The 22,138-nt window shown below is 42.9% G+C and overlaps 1 pseudogene; it reads left to right on the top strand.

The window, feature by feature from the left end:
* Positions 1-5,413: 5,413 nt before the first annotated feature.
* Positions 5,414-6,367, top strand: LOC128571869 (cobalamin trafficking protein CblD-like; annotated as a pseudogene).
* The last annotated feature ends 15,771 nt before the right edge of the window (positions 6,368-22,138 follow it).

The following is a 22,138-nucleotide window of genomic DNA, read 5'->3' as shown; positions in this document are numbered from 1 at the left end:
AAAGGGCAGTGCCTGTGGCTCAGTGAGTAGGGCACTGGCCCCATATACTGAGGGTGGCAGGTTTGAACCCAGCCCCGGCCAAATTGCAGCAAAAAATAGCCAGGTGTTGTGGTGGGTGCCTGTAGTCCCAGCTACTCAGGAGGCGAGGCAAGAGAATCGCCTAAGCCCAAGAGCTGGAGCTTGTGAGCTATGATGCCATAGCACTTTACCTAGGGTGACAAAGTGAGACTGTGTCTCTCAAAAAAGAAAAAAAAAAGGTAAAGGAGTAGACATTTATTCAGTTTATGCAAATGACTAATAAGTGTATGAAAAGTTGTTCAATATTGCTAATCATTGGAGAAATGCAAATCAAAACAACAATGAGATATCACTTTATACCCATTAAGATGGCTATTTAAAATAAAAAAGAAACAAAATAACAGGTGCTGGAAAGGATGCAGAGAAATTAGAAGCCTTGTTCTTTGTTGATGAGAATATAAAATGGCATAGCTTGTATGGAAAACGGTTTGGTGATTCTTCAAAATGTTAACCTTAAAATTATCATAGGATCCAGCAATTCCACTATGAAGTACATACCCCCAAAGAAAGCAGAGACTCAAAGAGCTATCTGTGTACCAATGCTTGCAGCAGCAGCATTTGCAATAGCCAAAAGGTAGAAACAACCTAAATCATTCTACAAATGAATGGATAGACATGTATTGTACACATACAATGGAATATTATTCAGCATAAAAAGGAATGAAATTCTGATGCATAAACAATGAGGATGAACCTTGAAAATGTTATACTAAGTGAAATAAGCCGGAAAAAAGGACAAAAAAAGGATAGCTATTATATGATTCTACTTATCTGAGGTGCCCAGAACTGGCATGTTTATAGAGACATAAAGTAGAATCGTAGTTATAAGTGTTTAAAGCGGACAAAATGCATGGAGCAACATCATTTACTTCCAAGTAAATGACAAGAAGCAGATTGGGAAAAGAGCACAAAATCTGAAGTTCTACTAAACTATCATTGAATTTACTCTTTAATCTACTTGTCTCCTTTTACTCTTCTTATCTAACCTTGCAGGCAGGCTTAAAACCCAGAAGTACATGTGGAAAGTAAATAAACAAGACAAGTGTTCTGTTTCTGGCCTAAGGAGTGGGAAAAGGGACTTCCAAGAATCGGAGAGAATGGGGGAAAATCCCATATACAGTATTTTCCCCTTCATTGCCATTCAAACCCAGTCTCAAGGCAATACTCTGTCAGTGGCAGTGGCAGCAACTGTAGTAGCAGAGGAGCACTTTGCTCTAAACATAGCATGTTGCAAATTGCCATTGTTTGTCTTATCTCTGGGTCCTTTCATTACTTGCACCAGGGGGCAGAATGCAGGTGTGAGAAGTAAATAGCAAGGTCAGGAAACTTAAACTCCAGCTTTCTGGATGAACAACTGGTAAGGAAGACCCCTGGGGCCAGAAAGAGGATGAAGATCAAGTGATCCCCTAAATTCGTCATTTGGGTATTGGCATTGTGTGTGAACTCCTCCACTGGCCTTTACACTGCGCATGCATGGATCTGACCCTATACAGTGGATCACAGGCGTTGAGAACTGAGCTACAGGGCAGACTACCAGCTAGGCCCCACACTGGCCACTGGGTGGCGCACACAAAGGACAGACCCAAATTGCACTGGAAATGTTTGAAAATCAACTGACCCTGAACTACCGCCCACACAATCAGATCAGAACTTGTGGTCTAACTCTAACTAGGGCAGTTGCTTGTTAAAACAAAACCATCAACATTCTCCTTAGGGTTTAAATAATTCCCAGAATCTGATAACGTAATATAGAGAATGTGCAGAACACAATGCAAAATTACTAGGCATAGGACAAACAAGGGATATTTTAATTTACAAGAAAAAAGAAAACCAAATGATGCCAATTCATGGAGCTCACAGATATTAAAATTAACAGAAGACTTTAAAGCAGGTTTTATAACCATGTTTAGGAAGTAAGGGTGAATGAATGGAAAGACAGATATCAGGAAAGAAATCAAAGATATGAGAAGAAATAAATGGGAATTTTTGTTGTTGTTTGTTTGTTTGTTTGTTTGTTTTAGAGACAGAGTCTCACTTTATAGCCCTCGGTAGAGTGCTGTGATTGTCACAGCTCACAGCAACCTCCAGCTCTTGGGCTTAGGTGATTCTCTTGCCTCTGCCTCCTAAGTAGCTGGGACTTACAGGTGCCTGCCACAACGCCTGGTAATTTTTTTTTTATTGCAGTTTGGCCGAGGCCAGATTCCAACCTGCCACCCTCGTTATATGGGGCCAGGGCCCTACTCACTAAGGCACAGTTACTACCCAGGAATTTTTTTTTTCCAAGACAGAGTCTTACTCTGTTATCCAAGCTAGAGGGCATGGCATCAGCCTAGCCCACAACAACCTCTAACTCCTGGGTTCAAGCAATTCTCTTGCTTCAGCCTTCCATGCTGGGACTACAGGCACCTGCCACAATGCCTGGCTAATTTTTCTATTTTTAGTAAAGACATAGTCTCACTTTTGCTCAGGCTGGTCACAAACTCCTGAGCTCAAGCAGTCCTCCCACCTCAGCCTCCCAGAGTGCTAAGATTACAGGCATAAGCCACCATGCCTAGCCTCAAATGGGAATTTTTGAACTGAAAAATACAGCCATTGATATGAAATATTCATTGGATGGGCTCAATGGAAGAAAGAAGGTGACAGAGGAAATAGAAAGTAATAGATCACTGGCAATCATCCAATCTAAACAATACAGAGAATAAAGGATTTAAAAGCAAAAAGAACAGACAAGAAAAGAAAATTGCAATCTAAGGCTAAGCATGGTGGCAGACACCTATAATCCTAGTCCTTTGGGAGGCCAAGGTGGAAGGATTGCTCAAGGCCAGGTATTTGAGGTTTGAGACCAGTCCAAGCAAGAGTGACATCCCATCTTTACAAAAAATAGAAAAATTAGCGGGGTGTTGTAGTGGGCACTTGTTGTCCCAGCTACTCAGGAGGTTGAGGCAGGAGGACCACTTGAACCCAGGAGTTTGAGGTTGCAGTGGGCTATGATGACATCACTGCACTCTACCCAGGCAACAGAGGAGACCCTGTGGAAAGAAGTGAGGGAGGGAAGAAAGGAAGGAAGGAGGAAGGGTTATAATATCCTTCACAAACACAGGCACAAAAATTCTCAAGAAAATATTAGCAAATGTAATCTAGCAAGGTATAAAAAGAATAAAACCTCTGAATCGGGCGGTGCCTGTGGCTCAGCGGGTAGGGCGTCGGTCCCATATGCTGGAGGTGGCGGGTTCAAACCCAGCCCCAGCCAAAAAAAAAAAAAATACAAAAAAAAAAAAAAAAAAAACCTCTGAATCACATGGGGTTTATCCCAGAACTATAAGGTTGACTCAGTATTCAAAAATCTATCAAGGTGATGCTGAGGTGGGTGGCCTGAGCTCACAGGTTCGAAACTAGCCTGAGCAAGAGCAAGACCCCTATCTCTAAAAAAATAGCCGGGCATTGTGGCAGGCACCTGTAGTCCCAGTTACTCAGTTGGCTCAGGCAAGAGAATCACTTGAGCCCAAGAGTTGGAGGTTGCTGTGAGCTATGACACCATGGTACTCTACCAAGGGTGACAAAGTGAGACTCTGTCTCAAAAAAAAAAAAATCAATCAAGGTAATCTACCATATTAATAGTGTCAAGAGGGAAGATCATATGATCATATTGATCAATGCAGGAAAGATAGTTGACAAAAATTAAACATCCATTTATGATAAGAATAGAAGGAAACTTCTTCAAACTGGTAAAGGACATCTACTAAAATCCTAAAGTTAGTATCATAGTTATTTATAAAAGACTGAATAGTACTTTTCCCCCTAAGATTGAGAACAAAGAAAGAAAGTCCACTCTCTTCACTCCTATTCAACATTGTATTGGCAGTCAAAGCCAGTGCAGTAAGGCAAGAAAAAGATATAAAAGTTCTATGGATTCTTTATTTAAAAATAAATTTTTTCTCAGGTGAGAAATGACTTGGCAAAAAAAGTTAAAAAGTAAGTTTTTCCAATTTTCAGACAACATGTTTACCTAGAAACCCCCACAGAATGTACAAAAAAGCTCCTAATAATAATCATAATTATAATGATGGAGTTTAGCAGCGTTGCAGAATGGAAAATTGTCTTAGTTACTTTGGACTGCTACAACACAAATACCATGGTTTAAAGAGCAGAAATTCATTCTCCACAGTTCTGAAAGCTAGGTGGTTCAAGATCAAGGTACCATATGATTGGGTTCCTGGTGAGGGCCCTCTTCCTGGTTTTCAGAGGGTCATTTCCTTGCTATTTCCTTACATGGCAGAAAGAGAGATCACCCTTTTCGTGTGTCTTCTCATAGAGGCCCTAATCCCATTCACAAGGGCTCCACCCTCATGACCAAATTCCCTCCTATAGGCTCTAATTCCAAATACCATCACATTGGGGATTAGGGCTTCAATGTATAAATTTTGGTGAGGGGACACAAACAGTAAATTTATAGCAAAAGTCAACATACAAAAATCAATTATATTTACATGTGCTGACAATAAATACAGGAAGTCAAAACATTTTTAAATACTATTTAAAATATTTCAAAAACCTATCAGTATTCCAGAATAAATTGAAGGAACATGGGTAGGATGTGTATATTGAAATCTATAAAATAATGATGAAGGAAATCAAAGAAGACAGAAAATAACTGGAGAGTGTAGAATGTTTATGGATTGATAGATTTAATTGAATAAACGTACTTATTTTCCCTAAATTAAACACTACATTTAATGTAATTCAAGTACAAATTCCAGAAGGATGTTTTTGGACATACATACTAGCTGATTATAAAGTTAGATGCAATGCTAAATTAACTAGAATAGCCAAAACAATTTTAAAAGAGAAGAATAAACTTGGAGGACTACCAGATTTTTGACAATTATTATAAAGTTAATAGTAATAAAGGGTATGAGATAAATACAGCAGACTAGAGAGTTCAGAAATATGCACCGTTGATTATTTTTATAAATAAAATGCAATTCCATGGAGACAAAATAAACTGTTCATTAACAAGAACAATTGGACATCTATAGGAAAAAAAATGACTTATACTAAACTTGAAAGCAAACTAAATAATATCTAACGTAAAATTTAAAATTATGAAACTTTTAGGAGAAAACAAAAGAGAGACTCTTCATAGTCTGGTATTAAGTACTCTTAGATATGCCACCAAAAGCACTAAAGAAAAAAAATTGGATAAATTTGAGTTTGTCAAAATTAACTTTTGCTGGACAGCAGGAACAGTCAGGTTCTGGACACTGACACCTTTGGTGGTGACTGGTACGGATGGTCTCCACCTGAGTTATCCCTTCCAAATTCGCCCATCTTGGGGCCACGTCCCTCGGATTAACTTTACAAAAGAAAAGCTATTTTCTGCAAGTCCTCTCCACTAGAAATGTCCAATGTGCTTTGTTTCAGAGCCAGACTGGTTTCCTATCTCCCAGGGTTTTGCTCTTTAATGAAAAGAGTTGTCAATCCCAAAGCAGTTTCAACTGTGGGGTCATCAGATTCTGATGAGTCTCATGTGGCCATTGCACCTACAGATATAGGCTCTTGAACAGTTTGGCCTGATGAAACTATGGGATCATTTGGACCTCAGGATCAGAGATTCCAGCTTCCTGGGAATATAGGTTTTGATTGTCACCTCAATGGGACCACTTCACAGAAGAAAAGTCTGGTTCATAAAACTTTGCCTGATGTTCTAGCAGAACCTTTATCAAGTGCAAGACATGAGTTTGTGATGGCATAAATTGTAAATGAATTTCAGGGTAATGATGCACCTGTCGAACAAGAAATTAACAGTGCAGAAACTTACTTTGAAAATGCCAGAGTAGAGTGTACAATCCAAACATGTCCAGAATTGCTGCGAAGAGATTTTGAATCACTAATTCCAGAAGTAATTAATAACAAACTAATGATTCTGACTGTAACAAAGAAGACTAAGAATGACATGACCGTTTGGAGTGAAGAAGTAGAAACTTGAAGAGAAATGCTCTTAGAAAAGTTCGTCAGTGGTGCTAAGGAAATTTGCTATGCTCTTGGAGCTGAAGGATACTGGGCTGACTTTATTGACCCACCATGAGGTTTAACATTTTTTGGACCATATACAAACAATACTCTTTTTGAAACAGATGAATGCTACCAACATCTAGGATTCTCTGTTGATGATCTTGGATGCTATATAATGATTCATCATAGTGTTTGGGGTACCCATGTATTCGTAGGAAGTATCTTCATTAATGCAACACCAGAAAGTTATATTATGAAGAAATTAAGTGGAAACTAGCAGTAATGTCAATTTTTTTGCAGAACTGTTTGTATTAACATTTGAGTTGATCTATAAACACTATCAAAGACTTCAATTTTTAAAAGATACTTATTTCTAAATATTTATTGCAACAATTATGAACTTATAACATTCTTAATGATTTGGGATTTTAAAATTGCAAATCTATTATTTGTAATATCTTTGAATACATGAGCACATTCACATCATATAGAATGTGGCAATTAGCATGTAACCAGGGTATAATATCTTATTGTTATTTCTCCCCTTTATTGAAAGAAAAAGGGGGGAGGGGGCTGAGGCAAGATGACTGACTAAAGCCAGCTTTTCACAGAGGCTCCTGTCCAGAAGGAGAGTTAAAGAACAGAAGTTTAGCAAGTCACCCAGTGGATTACAGCTGCGCCAAGAGAGAAGGTTGAAGAATGCACATCAACCCTCCTGAGGTGAGCTGTGACCTGAAGGATACAAACAAAAGGTACAAAATCCATCGCTAAGCAGACCAGAGTCCCCTCTCCCAGGAGAAAAGATCAGAGTACTCCATACAAATGAGCAGAGTTCAAAAGTCCTCCCATTATATCCCATGGGACAGACTGAAAACTGGACCTACTTCCTCTACTAGGGTGCCATGGCACTCTCCTGCCAGGCATAAAACTGTATAAAACTGGATATATTCTCTACCTGCAATTCTGAACTCCCAGCACACCCCTCCACTCTCAATCTGAGGTCTGGAAGCCTGTCCCCCAGGAGTCCAGATTATTGGGTATTTTCTCGAGAGGTGTGGACAGGGCATGGACTGCTGCTGGTCAGTGCTGATTCTGTGGCCTGGGAGTGAGGAGAGGATAGTCAGCTGAGAGGGAACCATACAGGAGCTGCAGTGCCCCAAGGCACAGAGCAGCAGCCGTTTTTGGCAACAATGGGGCTCACCCCTGCATATTCTGGAGTCACACATCCTGTCTCCCTGGGAAACCAGAGGAGGCCAGGCATCTTCTCTGGTGGCAGCCACTGGTGGAACAGATCTGGGACGGAAACGCGGGCCCCTGTGAGTAAAGGGTTTGCATGGGCTTAGTGTGGGGACTAGAATACGTACTTGCAGAGCCAGCAGACTCTCAGGGTAGGGATGACACAGAAAACTGCTTTACTGAGCCGGGATGCACCTGGCCCTCAGGGGATCATTAGCTGAGACAAAGGAGGGAAGGCAGAGGTTGGAACTGACAAATAACCGTGCTCCTAGAATACAAACCGCAGCTGAGACGGGGCAGCGGCACAGACAGGGCCTGAGGTGCAGGTTCTGTGAACTCTAACAGCCTCTCTTCTGCAGGGGAAGATAGCTGGGACAGACACAAATTCTGTGAAGTTGTTCTGTTCTGTCAGTAACATCAATCAAGGGCAGGGCTGGAACTGAGTGAAAAGCCCCAGCCACCATTAATCACCTGAGGTTGTCAAGCCTCACCTCCCCCTGCCAGATAGTGGCAGAGAGCAGCGGCCTAGCTGAGGAGACATAGATCTCCCTGTGAATCAGGCCGGTGCAAACCCCTAGAGTATCTGCTCATTGGAGGCAACTGGGTCACAGCCCTGTGGGGTTATCAGTGATTGGTTGTCACAGAGGTGCAAGGTGGGAAAGGAGGCATCGACCTTCCCAGACTAATATATTTGCTGGTTGGGTCCTCCTGACCTCACAGAGCACAAGAGCGAGTCATATTTGAGTTGTCAGCAGACCCCTGTGATCTAATTGCCAGAGACTTTTAAACTTTCCCACTTGAGACAGGTGCTAAGACAATTGATTTGGACCTCTTGAACTGGGCCAATCACCTAAGGACTATCCAAGTGGTACCCTGGGTGGGTGGTTGTGGGAAGGTTTGATTTTCCATTTCCAATTATTGCCTGTGGGGGCACAGTAATTTCTCCACAGCAGAGACTTCAAACCAGAGTAACTGATACACTAAGGTAGGACAGAGACCACCTGAAAATAAGACAAGGCACTTAGCCCCACCACACCAAGCAGGTACCCCGTTTCTCAGGCCATAGAACTGTACGGGTCCTTGGCAAAGATCCAAGGGAAAAGGTAGAGACATCAGTCCCAGCTTTTGAGGAAATGGCTCGTTAATTACTACTCCTGGAGCACCGAACACAACTTTCTTTATCTGCTCATCTAGGCAAATGCTGTAAAATAATCATGGTGTGGAATCACCAGAAAAACTTCAGTAACATGAATAACCAGAGTAGATCAACCCCCACCCCCAAGGAAAGACATGGCAGATGTAACTGAAGATCCCATTCATAAACAGATGGCTGAGATGTCAGAAATCGAATTCAGAATTTGGATTGCAAACAAGATTAATAGAATGGAGGAAAAGTTGGAATTAGAAATTTGAGGAGCAATTCAAAAGTTGTCTCAAGGATTCAATGAATTTAAAGACAAAATCACCAAAGATTTTGACACATTGAGGAAAGAATTTGCAGCCCTCAAAGATCTGAAAAATATACAGTAGAATCCCTCAGTAACAGAGTGGAACAAGCATAACAAAGGATTTCTAACATTGAAGACAGAACTTTTGAACACTCCCAAACTCTCAAGTGGAAGAGAAATGGAGAGCAAAAATGGATCATTCTCTCAGAGAGCTCTGGGATAATTGGAAGAAGGCTAATATCTGCCTCATTGGAAACCCTGAAAGCAATGAAGTGGCTTCGCAAGGCACAGAGGCTCTTCTCCATGAAATTATGAAAGAGAATTTTCCAGACATGCCAAGAGATTCTGAAATTCAGATAGCAGTTTCAGAACCACAGCATGACCCAACCTGAATAAGACATCCCCCAGGCACATCACAATTAACTTCAATAACGTTAATATGAAGGAGAGAATTCTCAAAGCAGCCAGATGTAAGAAAAACATAACCTACAAAGGGAAGAATATAAGAATGACTACAGATCTCTCTGCTGAAACTTTTCAAGCCACAAGAGGGTGGTCATCGACTTTTAATCTCCTAAAACAAAATAACTTTCAACTCCAGATCCTGTATCCAACGAAACTGAGTTTCACTTATAATGGAGAAATTAAATAATTTAAGGACATGATAAAGAAATTTGCCATAACTAAACCAGCTCCTCAGGATATTCTCAGACCTATCCTCCATAATGACCAGCACAATCCGCTACCACAAAAGTAAACTCACTCAGCAACTTTGATCAAACTCCAACTTCCACAGTGGCTAAAGAATTAAAAATGTCCACCGGACTTTCGAAAAACTTGATATCAAAAAATGTTACCAGGCTTATCAATATTCTCCATTAATGTGAATGGCTTCACCTGTCCTCTAAAGAGGCACAGGTTGGCTGACTGGATACAAAACCTCAGGCCACATATCTGCTGCATACAACGATCTCATCTTACCTTAAAAGATAAATATAGACTCAGGGTGAAAGTATGGTTGTCTATATTTCAGGAAAATGGAAATCAGATAAAAGTAGTATTGCAATTCTATTTGCAGATACAATATGCTTTAAACCAGCAAAAGTAAGGAAGGATAATAATGGTCACTTCATATTTGTTAAGGGTGATACTCAATATGATGAGATTTCAATTATTAATATTTATGCACCCACCCAGAATGCACCTCAATTTATAAGAGAAACTCTAATAGACATGAGCGACTTAATTTCCTCCACCTCCATAATAGTTGGAGATTTCAACACTCCTTTGGCAATGTTGGATAGATCCTCCAATAAGAACCTGAGCAAAGAAATTTTAGATTTAAACCTAACCACCCAACATTTGGGTTTAACAGACATCTACAGAACATTTCGTCCCAACAAAACTGAATACAAATTCTTCTCATCAGCCCACGGAACATTCTCTACTGAGGTCACAAGTCTAAATTCAGTAAATTTAAAGGAATAGAAATTATTCCTTGCATCTTCTCAGACTACCATGGAATAAAAGTTGAACACAGTAAAAACAAGAATATCCATACTCATACAAAAACATGGAAGTTAAATAACCTTATGCTGAATGATAACTGGGTCATAGACGAGATTAAGAAGGAAATTCCCAAATTTTTCTAACAAAACGACAATGAAGACACAAATTATCAGCACCTCTGGGATACCACAAAGGCAGTATCCTTTAGGCTGGCTCTGCAAGCCTTCCTCCAGAGAATGGAAAGAGAGGAAGTTAATAACTTAAAGAGACATCTCAAGCAACTGGAAAAGGAAGAACATTCCTACCCAAAACCCAGTAGAAGAAAAGAAATAACCAAAATTAGAGCAGAATTAAATGAAATTGAAAACCAAAGGATTATACAACAGATCAATAAATCAAAAAGTTGGTTTTTTTAAAAGGTCAATAAAATAGATAAACCTTTAGCTAACCTAACAAGGAAAAAAGACTAAAATCTCTAATTTCATCAATCAGAAATGACAAAGATGAAATAAAAACAGACTCCTCAGAAATTCAAAAAATCCTTAATGAATATTACAAGAAACTTTATTCTCAGAAACATGAAAATCTGAAGGAAATTGACCAATACTTGGAAGCACGTCACCTTCCAAAACTTAGCCAGTCATTCTAATATTCTTCCCTTTGTAGGCACTGGCTTTCTTATATCTGGTTGCTTTGAGAATTTTCTCCTTCATATTAACTTTAGTGAAGTTAATTATGATATGCCTGGGGGATATCTTATTGGGATTGAGTCATGCTGGGGTTCTGAAAGTGTCTGCTATCTGAATTTCGGAATCTCTAGGCATGTCTGGAAAATTTCTCTTTCATAATTTCATGGAGAAGGGCCTCTGTGCCTAGCGAGGCCACTTCATCAGATTCAGGGATTCCAATGAGGTGGATATTAGCCTTCATCGAATTATCCCAGAGTTCTCTGAGAGAATGATCCATTTTTGCTCTCTATTTCTCTTCCTCTTTGAGAGTTTGGGAGCATACAAAGGCTTTGTCTTCAATGTCAGAAATCCTTTCTTCTGCTTGTTCCACTCTGTTACTGAGAGATTCTACTGTATTTTTCAGATCTTTGAGGGGTGCAAATGCTTGCTTCAGTGCGTCTAAATCTTTGGTGGTTTTGTCTTTAAATTCATTAAATTCTTGAGACAACTTTTGAATTTCTCCTCGAATTCCTAATTCCGACTTTTGAGTTGCTGCTCAAATTTCTAATTCCAAATTTCCCTCCACTTTATTAATCTTGTTTGCAATCCAAATTCTGAATTTGATTTCTGACGTCTCGGCCAGTAGTTTATGAATGGGATCTTCAGTTACATCTGCCATATCTTTCCTTGGGGGAGTTGCTCTATTCTGGTCATTCATGTTACCAGAGTTTTTCCACTGATTCCACCCCATGATTGTTTTACACCCTTTGATTTTTTCCCTAGAGCTTTGTCGAGGACCCATGGAGTGCTATGGCCTGAGAAACTTGGGTCCTGTTTGGTGTGGTGGGGCTAAGTGGTTCTGTCTCGTTTTCAGCTGGTTTCTGTTCGACCCTACTGAAACAGTTACTCTCGGTTAAAGTCTCAGCTGTGGAGAAATACCAGTGATTAAGTCACCCCACCCACCGCAGGCAACAATTGGTAAAGGAAAATCAAACCTTCCTACAAACATACACCCAGGGAACCACCTGAATAGTCCTCAGGCGATTGCCTCAGTTCAAAAGGTCCAAATCAATTGTCTCAGTCAGCACCTGTCTCGGGTGGAAGAGTTTAAGAGACCTCTGGGAACTGGGTCACAGGGGTCTGGTGACTACCCTGATATGGCTTGCTCCAGTGCTGCATGGAGTCAGGAGGAGCCACCCAGCAAATAGATCAGTCTGGGAAGGTTGATGTCTCCTTCCCCACCTTGCACCTCTGTCACACCCAGTCACTGATAGCCCTGCAGTTGGCTGACCCAGTTGCCTGTAGTGAACAGATATTCCAGGGGATTGCACCTGCCTGAATCACAAGGCAATCTATTTCAGTTCAGCCAGGCCATTGTGCTTTGCCTTTACTTAGCAGGAGGAGGTGAGGCCTTACAACCTCAGGCACTTGATGAAGGCTGGGGGGTGTTCACTCAGTTCCAGCCCTGCCCCTGATTGATGTTACTGACAGAACAGAAAAGAACAACTTTGGGGGATTTTGTTTCTGTTCCTGCTAAATTCCCATCAGTTCTATCCTCCTGCCTTCCTTTGTCTATAGGCTGACAATCCCCTGAGGGCCAGGTGCATCTTAAGCTCAGTAAAGCGGTCCTCTGTGTCAGCCCTGCCCTGGGAACTTCTGGGGTCTGCGAGTGCGTTTCTAGTCCCTGTGCTCCACTCAGGTAGGTACCGCCTCAGGCAAATCCTTTACTCACGGGGCCTGTGTTTCCATCCCAGATCTGTTCGTGGTGGTTGCCGGCCTCCTCTGGTTGCCCAGGGAGACAGGGGGTGTGGTTTCAGGATATCTGGGAGTGAGCTGTATTGTTGCTAAAAGATAGCTGCTGCTCTGTGCATCAGGGAACCACTGCTCTGGTGTGGTTCCCTCTCAGCCGACCATCCTCTCCTCACTCCCATGCCCCAGGGTCAGCACTGACGAGCTGTGGTTCAGGCACTGTCCACACCCCTTGAGAAATCACCCAAGAATCTGGATTCCTGGGTGACAGCCCTCCAGACCTCAGAGTGAGAACGGAGGGGAGGGCTGGGAGCTCAGAGTTGCAGGTGAAGAATATATACAGTTTTATGCAGTTTTATACAATTTTATGCCTGGCTATGTTTTTGCTAAAAGACAGCTGCTGCTCTGTGCCTCAGGGAACTGCTGCTCTGGTGTGGTTCCCTCTCAGCAGAGCATCCTCTCCTCGCTCCCATGCCCCAGAGTCAGTACTGACCAGATGCAGTTTAGGCCCTGTTCACACCCCTCAAGAAATCACCCAAGAATCTGGACTCCTGACGGACAGGCCTCCAGACCTCAGAGTGAGAGCAGAGGGGATTGCTGGGAGCTCAGAGTTGCAGGTAGAGAATATATACAGTTTTACACAGTTTTATGCCTGGCAGGAGAACACCATGGCACCCTAGTAGGGGAGGTAGGTCCAGTTTTTAGACGGTCTCTCCCTTGGAGTGTAGTGGGAGGACCTTTGAACTCTGCCCATTTGTTTATGGGGCACGCCGAGCCATTCTCATGGGAGAGGGGACTCCCATCCACTTGGTGATGGATTTTGTACCTTTTGTTTGTATCCTTGTGGTGTCGGCTCGCCTCAGCAGGGTTGATGTCTGTTCTTCAGCCTTCTCTCTTGGTGCAGCTCAAATCCACCAGGTTACTTGCTAAATTTCTGTTGTTTAACTCTTCTTCTGGCAGGAGCCTCTGTGGAAAGCTGGCTTCAGTCAGCCATCTTGTCTCTGCCCACAGTATGTGTATTTTATAGCCTGTGAGTTCTCAGCAGGCTTGTCTTTGTATTGTATACATTATATCTTACATTCTTGTAACTATTGTGTGATCAGTAAGATTCCTATTAAAAAATGCCACATTGGGGAGGATGTGTGTGACCTATATTCCACTTCAGTGGGTGGTCACTTTATAGGATCTTCAAAACAAGTACAATTTTAATGAACTGAGGTGAATAAAGGCACAATTAAAACCTGTCAAAAAAATAAATAAAAAGTTTCTGCACAGCCACGAACACAGTAAGTAAAGCAAGCAGACAGCCCTCAGAATGGGAGAAGATATTTGCAGGTTATTAACCTCCAATAAAGATTTAATAACCAGAATCCACAGAGAACTCACACATATTACCAAGAAAAGAACATGTGATCCCACCTCAGGGTGGCCAGGGACTTGAAGCGAAACTTCTCTGAAGAAGACAGGTGCATGGCCTACAGACATATGAAAAAATGCTCATCATCCTTAATCATCAGAGAAATGCAAATCAAAACTACTTTGAGATATCATCTAACACCACTAAGATTAGCCCATATCACAAAATCCCAAGACCAGAGATGTTGGTGTGGATGTGGAGAAAAGGGAACACTTCTACACTGCTAGTGGGAATACAAACTAATATGTTCCTTTTGGAAAGATGTTTGGAGAATACTTAGAGATCTAATAATAGACCTGCCATTGGATCCTACAATTCCTCTACTAGATATATACCCAGAAGACCAAAAATCACATTATAACAAAGAGATTTGTTCCAGAATGTTTATTGCAGCCAAATTCATAATTGCTATGTCATAGAAGAAGCCGAAGTGCCCATCGATCCATGAATGGATTAATAAACTGTGGTATATATACACCATGGAATTTTATGTAGCCTTAAAGAAAGATGGAGACTTTACCTCTTTCATGTTTACATGGATGGAGCTGGAACATATTGTTCTTAGTAAAGAATCTCAAGAATGGAAGAAAAAGTATCCAATGTACTCAGCACTAATATGAAACTAATTTATGAATTATATAATTTTATAATTATTAATTATGAAACTATAACCCAATCATAATCTAAGAAAATGGGGAAAGGGTAAAGGGGGGAGGATGGGCGGAGGGAGGGTGATTGGTGGGATCACAGCTACGGTGCACCTTACAAGGGTACATGTGAAATTTACTATAGAATATTAATGTCTCAACACAATAATTAATAAAATGCCAGGAAGTCTATGTTAAGCAGTGTGATGAAAATATATCAAATGGTATATAAAACCAGAGTATGGTGCCCCATGATTGCATTAATGTACACAGCTATGATTTAATAATAAATAAAAACCTCAGTTTTGTTTTGCTCCAAAATAAATCACACATTTGATTATGATAACAAAAAAATTAACTTTTGCTCTGAGAAACACACAAGTGAGAGAAGAAAATATAAACTACAGATGCAAAGAAATATTTACAAATCACAAACTAGGCAAAACACTTGTCTCTAGCATATATACAGAACTTTCAAAACTCAACAACAAGAGAAAAAAAAATTCAAATGATGGGAGGGGCTTGACCAGAATTCATGAAAGAGGACTTGTAAAAAAGCACAGAAAAAGTTGTCCAACCTGTGTACTTAAAGTGTCCAGCAGGAAATACTTTTGAACTGAAGACCTCCAAAATAAATATTAGAGAAAAGCCTAGAAAAGATCAGTCATGAGGAAAATCTGATAACGTCAAATCTGAAGGTCTGTGCTTTCCTTCCAATGTGAAAACAATCCTTACTCTCTTCTCTGTCCCATGGTGCCTCCCTTCCCTCTCAGTGCTGGGTCCTCTAGCAGTCACAGTTGAGGGAAGATTGGGGCCAGCCCGATCTCATCCCAGGGGCTGAGCGGGATGGTGAGTGTCGGTGGCTCGAACAGGGACATAGGAGCTGGAGTCTGTCGAAGCAGGAACTCAACTTTATTGTAACATGCTGCAATTTTTATCATTTGGATAAGGGCTAGCCCAAAGGCACATTCCTGGAAGAAGGGGGTGCATTTGCACTTGAATAGGGGGTGCTAAAGTACAATTAGGCACTGGGTGAGGAATATTATAAGTAGATGCATTGGTAATTATAGCTATGGGTTGAGGGGGGCTGGCACTTAAGCACAACCAACAGCTTTCAGTGAGGGTAGGACCTGTACTGTTTAAAAGGGAAAAATTGAGGCCAAGGATATCTTCAGTGAGGGTGTCAAGGGTTAATTTGCCTCAATTCTTGGGTATAGTTAATGGGTGATAATCAAGTTTAGGGTATTTGGACTTAAGATCCTGTTCTATCATTTCTTGAAATTTAGCTTTCCGGATGTCGTCCTGTACCCCCCCCCCCTCCGTCTGTATACCCGATGGGAGGCTCCAAGCTCCAGCATCGTTTTTTTCCAGCTACTCCAGGACAGGGAGCAGTAGCCAGATTGCCTGCTCCTGGGGAGGAAACAGAGGCCCTTGCTGGTTTTCTGATAGCTGTCCAATAGGTTCGATTGTGAGCGGTGTACTGCTGGGCCTGATCATAACAGGTGACATGCATAGTCAAGTGGAATTCAGTGCATTCACGCAGGCAAGGTCCTGGCCTCCCTCCCACTGAGGGTATAACCTTCGGTTTAGGCACACAGTACCAGCCGGCAGTGCCGCCTGTAAGCTGTGTTACGAGGTGTTGACGTGCTAATTTGTCTCCACAGTCAACTGTGGAGAGTGTCTGGCCTAATCCTGCCATTCCACTTGGAAGGGCAGTAACCGTTCCTGCGGAACAGGCACAAGAATTACCGAACGTCCTCTGCAGGAGTGCTTTGGCAGCAGTGTTATCATCAAGTCCCTCCCAGCTGGGGTGGATGAACATCATCAATAGGGAGAGGAACAAATGTGTCAGCATCCGCATCCTCATTGTGAGTAGTATCTGGGGAAAAAATAGGGGGGGGGTCTCAGGGGTGTCAGACTCCCTGGACAAAGGCTGATCAGTGTGTTCCGGCTGGGGCAAATATTTGAAATCACGTGCCGGAATCCAAATAGGTCTGTTTTCAGTTTGCGGGAAAATACACCCAAATCCTCTCCCTGCTGTAAGCAGGGGGTCCGGGCCTCTCCGTGCTCCCATGAGCGGGTCCTTCCACCTGACCCAAATGCAGCTGTAAGTGACAGAAGAAGACCAATGCTTTTGAAAGGGGGAGAGATGCGGGTCATTTCTGGAAAAATTTAAAATATTTAATGTGAATAATGCCTTCTTGAGTTGATCATGTGGGGGCAGTGACTCCCCCTTTTGTTTTTGTAATTGGCTCTTAAGGGTTTGGTTGAATCTCTCTACGATTGCTTGTCTTTGGGGGTTATAGGGTATACCAGTGGAATGGGAAATTTTCCAAGTTTGGAGAAAAGTAGTAAAAGGTTTACTTGTGAAGCAGCGACCATTATCAGTTTTGATTTGGTTGGGTAGGCCTAATGTGGCAAAGCATTGAAGCATATGGCTTATGGCATGTTTAGTTTTTTCCCCTGAATGCGCCAATACCCAGCAAGCATGGGAAAAAGTGTCAATAGACATGAAAATATATTTTAGTTTTCCAAAAGGGGCATAATGAGTGACATCTATTTGCCAGAGGTGATTAGGCCGGAGGCCCCGTGGATTGGTTCCTGCGGGTTGAAGTGGGGGAACTTGAAGAAAAGGTTGGCAAGATTGACAGGTGCAAATGATCTTTTTTAAGTCCTTGATGGGAATTTGGGGGTATTTATGTTTTAATCCTCTCCAATTGGTATGAGTGAGTTGATGGAAGCGAGTGGCTTCTATGACTATATTACATTGAGGATGAGAAGCTAATTGATTGGCTAATTTATTAAGAATCCTGGGAGATTTTTATGTCCTCAGAGATGTTGTATATAAATAGGATTAGATCTTTGCTTGAGCAAAGTTCTGGCTTGGATCATTAAGGGAGAAATAGGGTTGGAATCTAATCTAATATGAGTTTCCACTAAATAGGGTAGAAGGTTTACAACATAGAGGCTATCTGAAAATAAGTTGAAAGGTTCGGTGACGGCATTTAATGCCATAACTACTGCAAAGAGTTCTTTGAACTGAGTCGATCCTTTAAGTTCTTGTAAAAGGGACTTTGAAGGTGTGGGCTCTTGTGCTTGGAGCAGGGGTGGATAAATAATTACAGAAGCTCCCAGGCTCCCCCCGTCCATGAAAATCGTGAGGAAATTAGGGTTAGGGTGAGAAAGGAATAATCGGGGAGGTCTCCAAGTTAATTGGGAGAAAGAGTTCATCCACTTATAGGGTCCGTAGTGATAGTCAATTTGGCCAAGGAATCCTTCAAATGCCAATGCAATTCTGTTGTTATTCCTGTGGAGCCAGGAAAAGTCAGTGGCTCTATATGGGGTAATGATGAAATGGGGTTCAATACCAAATAATCTGACTGCTGTGTCTCTTCCCTTAATGATGCAGTCAGCAGTTTGATTGATCATGGAATACAGTCTGGAGATTCCTCCCACTGAAAGGTGGATCCACTGGATAGGCTCCCCATCCTTGGCTAGGAGGGCAGTACATAAAGTTTCCCCTGGGAAAAGATAAAGAGTGAGAGGGAGGTGGGGGTCAAATCTTTTGAGGGAGGCTTTATCTATGGATTGTTGGATTTTTGTGAGGATAGATAAACAGTGGGGCGGGACTGTAATTTGAGAGGCCAAATCATGGCCTCTAAGGAGATCGAATAGGGGAATTAACTCTTCCGTAGAAATGGGAATCCAAGGTCGGAGCCAGTTAATCTCTCCCAATAATCTCTGGAGTTGGGGTAATGTATAAATGTTTTGAAAGACTAGTTGGGGCTTAATGGGGGAAATAGACTCTAAAGAAAGGATAGATCCTAAGATTTTGAAAGGGGGGACAGTTTGTATTTTTTCGGGCACGACTTGGAAGTTATTTTGTTGGAGAATGTTGAGACATTTAGTGGTAAATTCTTGGAGGCCATGTGGAGTAGGATTTCCTATGATGATATCATCCATATAAATATAGAATAATACATCTGGGTGTTCCATTAATGGGGTAAAAATATGTGTTAAATAGTATTGGCAAATAGGGGGGCTGTTAGCCATCCCTTGGGGGCAATACTGTCCACTCAAATCTTAAATCTGGTTTTTGGAAATTAGTTGAGGGTACAGAAAAAGCAAATTTTTCAGTGTCATTAGGGTGAAGGGGGATGGAAAAGAAGCAGTCTTTAATATTGATGATGGTTAGGTGGTAAGTTGAGGGAATTGCTGGGATCCAAGGAAGGCCCCTCTGGGGGGTTCCAAAAGGGATCATTTTATCATTTATTTTTCTAAGGTCTTGTAAAAACCTCCAGGAACCATTGGGCTTTTTAATAATGAAAACAGGGGAATTCCAAGGACTAGTAGAAGGTTTTAGGTGTCCTTGATCTATTTGCTGTTTGATTAATATAAGTAGTTGTTGGAGTTTAGTCATAGGAAGAGGCCACTGCTCTACCCACACAGGGTCTCCGGGTATCCACTGTATTTGGAATACCGGGGGATGAGCAGTGGCCCTTAGGGTTGGGGGCGGAACCCCGGGAAAAAATTGTGTAATTGGCTCAGGAAGCGAATTATGTGTCAGATTGGGCTGGCTTTTATATTGTTGTTGAGGCAGCTGCTTGATTCTGTCATGGTTTGAAAGGTTGTCATAAAGGATCTTGTGGTCAGTGGTAATACATGCTTCAGCTTCGCCTAAAATATCTTGACCCAGAAGATTGGTGGTTAAGCCAGGGACTACCAGTGGGCGGATTGCTCCATTGTTTCCACTAGAGTCTACCCAGGGGAGCCAGTCAGCAGTTTCCCAGGATGTGGATTGGCCACCCACCCCTACCGGGCGGTCCAGGAATTAGCTGCCAGGACGTGGGCACTTCTTCCTTTCTGATGACTGTGCGATCCACCCCAGTATCGATGAGGAATTTAAAGGATTTGTCCCCTATTGAAACATTCATTTTCGGTCTCAGGCCGGCGATGAGAGGGATGGTCCAGTGAGCGTGGACAGGTCAGCTCCCCTTATTTAAGGGGGCTGGGGCTGCCCCGTTGGGAGTTTAAAGGCTCACCTTTGATATTAAATTTAGATTTACAGTGGCGGGCCCAATGAAAACCCTTTTTACAATGGGGACATGGGGTCTGGGGTCCGTCTCCACCCGTGGAGGCAGAAGGGGCTTTAGGCTGGCTAGGGCATTCTAGTCGGAAGTGTCTTTCTCTGCCACACCCAAAGCACATCCGCTTGCCGGATGTTGGGGGCTAACTGCAAGGCATTAATAAGCATTTGAAGCTCCTCCTGGCGGTTAGCCTGTAATGCGGAGACCATCGCCCTCCTGTGGTGAGATGTAGTACCAACGTCTAGGGTAGCAATAATCCATCTCTCTATGGACTGGTTTCTAAGCCCGGCACAAGCAAGCTTGCACTCATTGGTCATGCCATCCCAAACTAGGGAGCGAACAAAACGATCGCGCATTTCGCTGGAAGGGAACTTGTTTTTTAAACTTTTCTGGACCTGGTCAACATACGTGGGGAAGTCCTCAGTGCCCTTCTGAAAAATTCCTGATATGGGGGACTCAGTTGGGCCCTCATCAAGCTTTTTCCAAGCGGCTAGCCCACAGGCCCTGGGCTGTGGTGGTGGTGGGGGAATGGTAGCTTGTTGGAGGCCGGTGGAAAATTGATCAGCAGGAGCCGTGCTACAAAGCATGCCATAGGTGATAGGTATAAGGGTCGGGCGGCTTGGTTATGTTCCCCATATACGCGACACTCTTCCTGAGAGAAAGCCATCCATTTAAGGAAAGAAGGACCGGGAAGCACAGCTTTGGCAAGATCCTTCCAGTCGCAGGCAACACAAGCCCAATGGGCTAGCCCTTCTAAGATAGTTTTTGCCCAAGGTGAATTAGGACCATCCTCAGCGACTGCCTTTTATAGGTCTTTAAGATCTTGAGGCTCCCAGGGATACCAGGCCTCCAGGATTGACATTGACTGGAAAGAGCCCGGTCGTTCTGTCCCCAACCTCACTTTCCCCGCCATACGGAGGAGGTGCAGGTGGGGCCTGAAAGGGGTTGGTCAGAGTGATGGGGAATGTGGCTCCTTATGGGGCCAAGGGGCGCTCCCGAATGGATCAAGAGAAGGATAAAGAGAGGGAGGCTGATTTGGTGGGGGAGTGGGGCTTAAAGGTTTGGGACTCTGATCTGAGTCCCAACTGGTGTCGGGGGTTTTGTTCTCTGCTCCTTGAGGGAGAGGAGCTTTGTCGCCTCCTTGGGCGGTCGGGGAGGGAAACAACCCTTCAGGGCAGCCGCTGTGGGGAGAGCTCCGATAGGTGGGATTTCTCCTTTTCTATATGAGCTCTCCGAATCAACCTTTCAACTCTTTCCCAAGTGTCCCAGTCAAAGAGGTTGCTCTCCGGAAGCCACGGCGCAATCCGGAGCAAGCATACCCAAGCCTGGGAGGCCTGACTATCCGAGAGGTCAAGCCCTCGACTCTTGAGTAAAACTCGAAGGGATTCTAAAGTGGGGTCAAGTTTAGAGTAAGACTTCCCCATAATTTATGGGAGTACACTCACCCGCAGACCGATTGGCTTGTCAGCGATCTTCCTGTGGGGAGCCTAATTTCCTCACACGGGGCACCAATCTGCCCGGTCCTCCGGCAGTCGCAATTGAGGGAAGATTGGGGCCAGCCCGATCTCGTCCCAGGGGCTGAGCGGGATGGCAATTGTCTGCTGCTCGAACAGGGACACACAGAGCCGGGAGTCTGTCAAAGCAGGAACTCAACTTTATTGTAACATGGTGCAATTTTTATACACTTCGGCTAGGGGACAAGAGGTGGGAGCAGGAAGGAGGGGGTACATAAAATGGGTGACAGGCTTCAAGCCAATAAAATCTAACCCCATCACCTTTATCCAGGCAGAGGCCGTTTCAGGTCGGGTCTTGCTGAGTCACTCCTATGCAGAAGTGTGCGCATAGCACCAACTTGACTCAGGCTTAGGAAGTTCCTCTAGGCTTCGAGTAGGCCTTGCCCACGTGAGAAGGCCCAACATCTCAGCACTACCTCATTTAAGTGTGATTGCTGGTACTCCGTTCTTCTCTTCTCTTCACTTCTATGCTACCTTGTCAATACTTGTTTTCTTGTCTCTCCTTTTTTTTTTAATTTATTTATTTTTATTTATTTTTTATTTTTTTATTTAATCATAGCTGTGTACATTGATATAATCACGGGGCATCATTCACTAGCTTCACAGACCGTTTACCAAGTTTCACATATACCCTTGTAAGATGCACCACTGATGTAATCCCACCATCTTGTCTATCTTCTTAACGAGATAGTCACATTAAAAGAAGGCATCACGTCAGGTGTGGTGGCTTGCGCCTATAATGCTAACTCTGGGAGGCCAAGGTGGTGGATTCT

This window comes from Nycticebus coucang, chromosome 19 (assembly GCF_027406575.1).
Source record: "Nycticebus coucang isolate mNycCou1 chromosome 19, mNycCou1.pri, whole genome shotgun sequence".
NCBI lineage: Eukaryota > Metazoa > Chordata > Mammalia > Primates > Lorisidae > Nycticebus > Nycticebus coucang.
This window is presented reverse-complemented; position numbering and strand designations above follow the sequence as displayed.